This window comes from Herpailurus yagouaroundi, unplaced genomic scaffold (genome assembly GCF_014898765.1).
Source record: "Herpailurus yagouaroundi ecotype Mexico unplaced genomic scaffold, PumYag 100, whole genome shotgun sequence".
NCBI lineage: Eukaryota > Metazoa > Chordata > Mammalia > Carnivora > Felidae > Herpailurus > Herpailurus yagouaroundi.
Window position 1 is genome coordinate 67,239,892 of NW_024412391.1, and position 8,115 is coordinate 67,248,006.

The following is an 8,115-nucleotide window of genomic DNA, read 5'->3' on the forward strand; positions in this document are numbered from 1 at the left end:
ATTTAAGCAATTCTGTTTCCATGATCAGTAACATCTAGCTTTGAGGTAGGTGAAACTCCTCCCAAAATTTTAAGTGAGAATATCTAAAATCAAGAGAACTTTTAAAAAAAAAATATGAAAAACTGATACAAAGTAGATCAGTTTTATGCTTCTCCATCTATGTTATAACAAACTGCATAGGGGTAAGAAAAATATGAAATTCCTTATTTGGAAATTTATGAAGTCTGGGGTGGGTATTTTTGTTTAGTGTTGACTTTTTCTCTCTCACAATACAGCACAGAATAACACTCATAGAGCCTCGATCCCTGATATGAAGTACATGACATAAAATTTAAATATATTCACCTCTCTCTCTCTCTCACATACACACACACACACACACACACACACACACACACACACACACAACCATGGTTACCAACAGTAAGGATACCAAAACAAAAACAAAGTAAACAAAAACTCCAGACATACACAAAACATTTTGTGTGTCAGTGACTGGTACTGAAAGCCCCCTGTCTTCAATATAAGTGTTTTAGAGTAATAAAATTAACTTTTTTTGTTCCTATCATATGTTGGGGACTATGCTATGTATTTTACTTACATTTATTTTTATTTAATCCTTATGATGGCCATATAAATCAGATATTATTACCCTTGTTTCACTCTGTGAGAAAAACTGACATATTTAAAAATTTAAGAATATTGTCAAAAGTAACTACATTCTATCACACTACCTCATTCCCATTTTTTTTTTCCTCTCTCCTTAAAAAAAGTGATGGTTTATTTTTATCATAGGCAGTCAATTGCAGATGTTGTTTCAGCAGTTAACAAGTCAGGGCTAATTTCTCTGCGAGTCTCTTGGCCTTTCCCTCATGGTAGCAATATGGCTGTAGCAGTTTGAGCTATCGCTTCCTGTATTTAAGGGAGAAAGAAAAGGACAGGAGTGGGATGCAACATGCAATGTTTGTTATTTTTTTTGTAAGGAAAGAAAAAGTTTTATCATAGATACTACTACTAGACTCTGCTTATTTAAAAAAATTAAAAAACATGAAGTATAGCAACACACAAGATGGTACATAATGTTAATGTACAACCCATGGTTATGACAAAACGAACACCTACAACAAGAGTGAATACTGTCAGTGTTCCAAAGACTTTCCACCTTGCATTCTCCTGATCACCACCACTTCCATTCTCCCAGAAGCGACCACTATGCTGACTTGTATAAAAACCATTTTAGGGGGGCCCCTGAGTGGCTAAGTCGGTTAAGCGTCCGACTTCGGCTCAGGTCATGATCTCGCGGTCTGTGAGTTCGAGCCCCGCGTCGGGCCCTGTGCTGACAGCTCAGAGCCTGGAGCCTGTTTCAGATTCTGTGCCTCCCTCTCTCTCTGACCCTCCCCCTTTCATGCTCTGTCTCTCTCTGTCTCAAAAATAAATAAACGTTTAAAAAAAAAAAACCATTTTAGGGGCACCTGGATGGCTCAGTCGGTTAAGTGTCTGACTCTTGATTTCAGCTCTGGTGATGATCTCATGGTTCGTGAGTGTGAGCCCTATGTAGGGCTCTGTGTCAGGTTCTGTGCCGGGCTCTGTGCTGATGGCACGGAGCCTGCTTAGGACTCTCTCTCTCCCTCTCTGTCTCTGCCCCTCCTTGGCTTGTGTGCTCTCTCCAAATAAATAAATGAACATTTAAAAAATTTAAAAGCCATCTTTGTGCTTTTCTGTTTTATTTTATCTCCTAAATATTCAGTAAATACTATAGTTTAAATTTACAAGTTTTGTGAACTTTTAAAAATAACTGAAACCGTTCTGCATTTATTATTTTCAGTCTTTTTTCTCTCAATATTTTATTTTTAGTATGCATCAGATTTACTCCCTGGAAACCTTGTTTGTTCATTTTAATTGCTGTGTAATAGTTCACTGTATTAATATACTTCAATTGATCCAGTATATTGTTGAGGAATATTTAAGTTGCTTTTTAGTTTTTGGCTAATGCTAATAATACTCTAGTGAAAATTCTTAGTAATGTTTTTGGTTGGACATGTGGATACCTTTCTATTGGGTATTTACAACTGTATATTGATGCTGACTCACTCCCATTGGCTCATAGGAGCTGACTGTGCACACTTTTCTCAAAATCTGTGTTCAGTAGCATTTTGTTGGTAGCTTCGAGTCAGCCACAGTAGAAGCCTTTACTCCATAGAAATCAGTAATTCCATCCCCTAGTCAGAGAGCTAGATATTACACATTTACTAGCACAACATTGGGTATTTATTTAGGAATGGATTTCCCCAGGTTACCTATTTCATAGGTTATGCATATCCCTCACCTTTAGTATATGATGACAAATTATCTTCAAAGAAGTTACCAATTTGTGTTTCCATCAGCGATATATATATAAGAATGCATATTTTTCCATATCTTTGCAACCTTTTAATTTTACACATTCCAATGAGTGTGTAGTTGCATTTCATTGTGTTTTTAATTTGCATCTCCCTGGCAACTAAAAAGTTTGTAAGCCAGTTGGATAGAGTCTTGTGAAATGTTTGTCCAAATCTCTTTAGCAATTTTGGTGTGGTTTTTGTTTGGAGAAGCTGACCTGTAGAAGTTCTTTATATATTCTGGATATGAGGCCTCTATTGGATTTACATGTTCATATATTTTCTGCTTTGAGTTTGCCTTTTTTCTCCAATAATAGTATCTTTTCATGGACAGAAGTTTTAAATATTAATGTAATCCAATTTAACATCCCTTTTCTTTATGGTTAATACTTTGTGTGTGTGTGTGTGTGTGTGTGTGTGTGTGTGTGTGTGTTTAAAGAAGTTCTTTGCTACTTTCAGGTCACAATGATATTCTCTTATTATATAGGAGCTATGTTGTTGCCTTTTATGTTAGATATACAATTTACTTGAAATTCCTTTTATGTTTGTTTCCTTTATGCTCAACATAAGGGTTAAAATAATTTTTTTCCATATGTATATACTATTGTATATACAACAAAGATAAAAACCTTTGCTGTAGATCAAGTATTTACATATGTGTGTATCTGCTTTTGGATTGTTCATTTAATTGGTTTGTTTTATTGATCTGTTTTTCCTTGAGTTAGTGCTACATTGTCTTAATTAGTGTTGCTTAATAATAAGTCTTAAAATCCAGTAAACAAATCCTCTCATTTTGTTCTCTAAGAATGTTTTGGCTGCTTTCGGCCCTTGGCCCATTACAATGTGAAAATTAATAAAGAAAACCCTCATTAAAATGGAGTTGGAAGACCAGAAAGGGGCTCCCAAAGGGGGAGCTAATCATTCAATGTCAATTATAGGAAGAATGATAAGTTATAGACCCCACCAGAAGAATTGTCAATAGGAAACAGTCATCAGTTACAGGCCCCAACAGGAAAAGGTGTACATTACATCTCCTACAGGAAATTGAGTACCCTTGCAACTCAAACAATGAGAAACCATCATTACTCTGAACTGTTTCTTTTCTCCAATGGACTTTTATTCAAAACAAACCCTCCTAACTTCTTTCTCCTTTTCCATATAACAATGTTCCTCTCCTTTGTTTATTGGACTTGTCCATGGTTTTGTCATAGCCTGCATGTCCAGAATTGCAATTCTCTGCTATTTCTGAATAAACCCATTTTTAGTAGAAAAATAACTGCTTATTTTTTTAATTATTTTTAAAAAAGATTTATTTTATTTTTAGAGAGAGAGTGTGTGAGCAGAGGGGAAGGGCAGAGGGAGAGAGAAATTGAAGTGGGAAGGAGGGGAGAATCTTAAATAGCCTCAACACTCAGCATGGAGCCTGACCCCTGACCCAGGGCTTGATCCCATGACCCTGGGATCATGACCTGAGCCAAAGTCAAGAGTCAGATGCTCAACCGACTGAGTCACCCAGGAACCCCTGACTGTTTTATTTTTAAGGTTAACAACATTTACACATAAATTTTGGAATCCACTTGAAATTGTCAAATGTCAAGTTTTAATCTCCTTTCTCTCCTTCCCTCTCTCCTCTCTCTCTCTCTCTCTCTCTCCCACACACACACACACACAAACACACACACACACACACACACACCCTCCCTCCCTCCCTAACACACATCTGTTAGTTTTTGGATGGAGATTTTAGAGGATCAATAGATTAGTTTGGAGAAGACCGATATATTTACTTAGTGTTTCAGTCTATAAATCTAGCATATCTTCAATTTATGACTTTTTAATTTCTTTTCAATACTGTGTTACACTTGTCTATGTAGAGATATTTATTTTACTTCCAGGTACTATGTACTTTTTGATGCTATTGGAAATAGCATCTTTAAAAATAGGTTATTTTCTAACAGTTGGTGAAATACAGAGATGCAAATTATTTTTTTCTTCCCTCACCACAGTGTCCAACACCTCTTAGTTATAGGACTTTTTAGATTTTTTCTATTTTCTCTTTGGGTTTATTATTCTAAGATAATTGCATAGTCCATTGATTTTTCTGCTTCCTTTCTAATATATGCATTTACCAACACATAGATTCCCTGGGAGCTACATCCTACAAATTTTATATGCAATGCCTTTATTATGACTCAGTAAAACATATTTCTATTTGGCACTGTGATTTCTTCCTTGACACATTAGTTATTTGGAAGCACATTTGTTAATTTTCAAACATGTTGGTATTTCCCAGTTATCTTTTTGGTCTTGGTTTCTAGTTCGATGGAATGTGGTCAGAGAACATATTCCATATTATTTAAATACTTTGAGATTTGTTGTTCAATTTTTATAAATATTGCTGTGTGCCTGAAAAAAATATATGTTCTTGTTTGGAACAGTGTTGAAGTTCTTGTATACTTGCTCAACAAAGTTTTGGAAAAAGTTTATGAAAATCTCCCACTTTAATTCTATGTATGTATGTATGTATGTATGTATGTATGTATGTTTATTTGTTTATTTGGGGGAGGAGGAGCAGAGAGAGAGGGAGAGAGAAAATACCAAGCAGGCTCCAGACTGTCAGCGCAAAGCCTGATGTGGTGCTTGATCTCATGAATTGTGAGATCATGTCCTGAGCTGAAATCAGGAGTTGGTTGTTTAACCAACTGAGACACACAGGTGTCCTTCCCAGTGTATTTTTTTTAGTATTAAAAATTTTTTTAAATGTTTTTTTATATTGGGGGGGAGAGAGAGAGAGTGAGTGAGTGTGGAAACAGGGGAGGGGCAAAGACTATTTTTTCAATGGTTTCCTGAGAAATTACACTGGCACCATTCACTTATTGACATCTGATATTATCTGGCATATTTTTCTCTTCCTGGAAAATTAATTCAGCCTGTAGATTATCTTTTAGAATCTCCTGTGTGCTGGCAAAAAAAAAAAGCACCCTTGGTTTTGTTTTTTCTTTCCATCTGAAAATGTCTGTTTTGCTTTCATTCTTATAAGTTATTTTTGCTTGATATAGGACTCTGAGTTGACAGGTTTTTTAAAAGAACTTTAAATATGTGGTTTTACTATCTTCTGCGGCCATTATTTCTGATGAGAACTCAGCAGTCATATAAATGATTGTTCCCATGTGTGCTATATATCATTTTTATCTGACTCTTTTAAAGATTTTTTTGCCACATTTTTTTATTTTAAACAGTGTGACTGTGTTTTCCATAGGTGTGTTTCTTTGTATTTTTCTTCATGTAGTTTGAAGAGCATGTTGAATCAGTAAATTTGTTTGTCACTGAGTTTGGGAAATTCATAGCTATTATTTCTTCAAATGTTTTTTTTTTCTTCATTCTCTTACACCTTTTTTATTTTTCTTCTGGGTTTCCAGTTTCATGTATGATACACCTTTTGTTTTTTTCCCACAGAGTCCCCAAAGGGTTCTGTTTATTGTTTAAATGTGTTTTGTTGTTATTTATATTCTTCAGATTATAGAATCTCTATTGATCTATCTTTAGGTTAATGGACTCTTCCTTGGGTCATCTCCCACAAAATGTGCCATTAAAACTATCAGTAAACTTTTATACATTGTATTTTGTGAGTCTAGATTTTCTATTTGATTCCTTTTTTATACCTTCTGCTTTTCTGCTGAGATTTTAAAGTCTTTTTATTCATTATAACCATATTTTTCTTTACATTATTAGGCATAGTTATAATTGTTAATTTAAAATCATTTGAAAATAATTCCAGCATTTCATTGTCTCATGGTTGTCCTTTTTTAATCTGTTCCATTGAGAATGGTGCTCACATTTTCCTATTTCCTTGTAGTATTCTGGGTATTGTGGTTGATATGTTGTAGTTGTTTCCCTGAAGATTATTGACTTTATTTAACAAGGTAGTTAAGTTAGAAAACTGTCTCCTCAGCTGTGGGCAGTAGCTCATGTATCAATTCATTTTCTTTCTATTAGATGGCCTTTTGGAGTCTGCTCTTCATTAGTGTGGTTCAGGGGTAGTCAGAGATTTGAGCAGCATTTATATATAGAAATTATGTCTAATTTTTTTCTTGCTTTCTTCTTTCTGAGATTTCTCTCCTCCCTTTGGGGAGGCTAAAGTTACTCTAAGTTCTTTCATCTAGTAATCCAAGAAGCTGCAGATTATATATCAGGATTTTTGGGGCACCCAGATGGCTCAGTCAGTTAAGTGGCTGACTCTTGATTTTGGCTCAGGTCATGATTTCACAGTTCATGGGATTGAGTCCTGCATCAAGCCCTGCTATCAGTGCAGAGCCTGCTTGGAATTCTCTCTCTCTCTCTCTCTCTCTCTCTCTCTCTCTCTCTCTCTGCTCCTCCCTGGCTCCCTCTCTCTCTCCCTCTCTCTCAAAAGAAATAAATTTAAAAAAACATTAAAAAAATTTATATATCAGAATTTTAGCTGTCCTCCATGTCACAGTTAGGATTTGCCTTAAGACTAAAAGCTGTAAAATCAGAAAACTCACCCAATGTTATTCCCTTATTTTAAGTGTCTTTCCTTGTAGTGTCTGCCTACTTTTTGTTTGCTCTTTGGTACTTTTAGATACCTACTGTTTGTGTTTTGTTCAGTGTTCATAATCGCTTTTTGGCTGGAGGGTTAATCCAATTGGAGCTAATCATCCAATACCAGAATCAGAATGCAGCAGGGAGGTATTTTAAACTGTTGTAATAATTCCAGTACCTTGATTACCTTGACTGTTTTTTTTTTATGTTTTATTTATTTTTGAGACAGAGAGAGAGAGAGAGAAAGAGCGCGAGCGAGCGGGGGAAGGGCAGACAGAAAGGGAGACACAGAATCTGAAGCAGGCTCCAGGCTCCGAACTGACAGCACAGAGCCCAATGTGGGGCTTGAACTCACAAACCGTGAGATCATGACCTGAGCCAAAGTCGGACACTTAACCAACTGAGCCATCCAGGCGCCCCTACCTTGCCTGTTTTTATCGTATTTTTACGTGTTTTTTAAAAAAATCTTTGTGTCTGTTTGATCATTCTAATTTTTGATCATGCACAAGACATTCTATTTACATTGTTTATAAAAGTTATTTAAGACCCAGAACGATCTGACTTCAGAATTTCTGTTAGGGATCACCCAAAATTGATTTTAAGATTGAGATAGTTTGAAGTTGAACTTAAATCTCTATGAATGCCTGTGTGCTTATGATTCATCCTTATGTCTGGAGTGCAGATCTTTGGGAACCCAAACCAAAATGAGAGAGTTTCACCAAGGCTTCTCCAGACGGTTAAGTTTGGCCTTCTATTGTCCTGTAAAATTCCCAAAAGCTTCTCTTAATCTTGTAGTGTTTTAGCTCTTCTCTCAGGAGTTAACCAATGTCACTTATGAAAGAGATACTCCATATGCCAGTGTTTACCTTTGTGGCCTCCATTGCCCCTTGAATTCTGGCCTGGAGCTTCTTTGCCTTGTTGTTGTTGTTGCTGTTGCTGCTGCTGTTGTTGTTGTTGTTGTTGTTGTTGTTGTTGTTGTTAGACCTTTGAAACCTTCAGACTGCTGTTCTCACTAAGATAGTTGGTCTGAAATAGCAAATCCATCACCACCCCTCATGTTCTTTTGAATGCCTCTCACTGGCATACATCTGAGAACTATGTATTTATTGAAAAGATAGCTGTAAGTTCTCTCAGAAAGATGATTTTAAATGGAGCACATGAAATGTCTTTTTGAGAA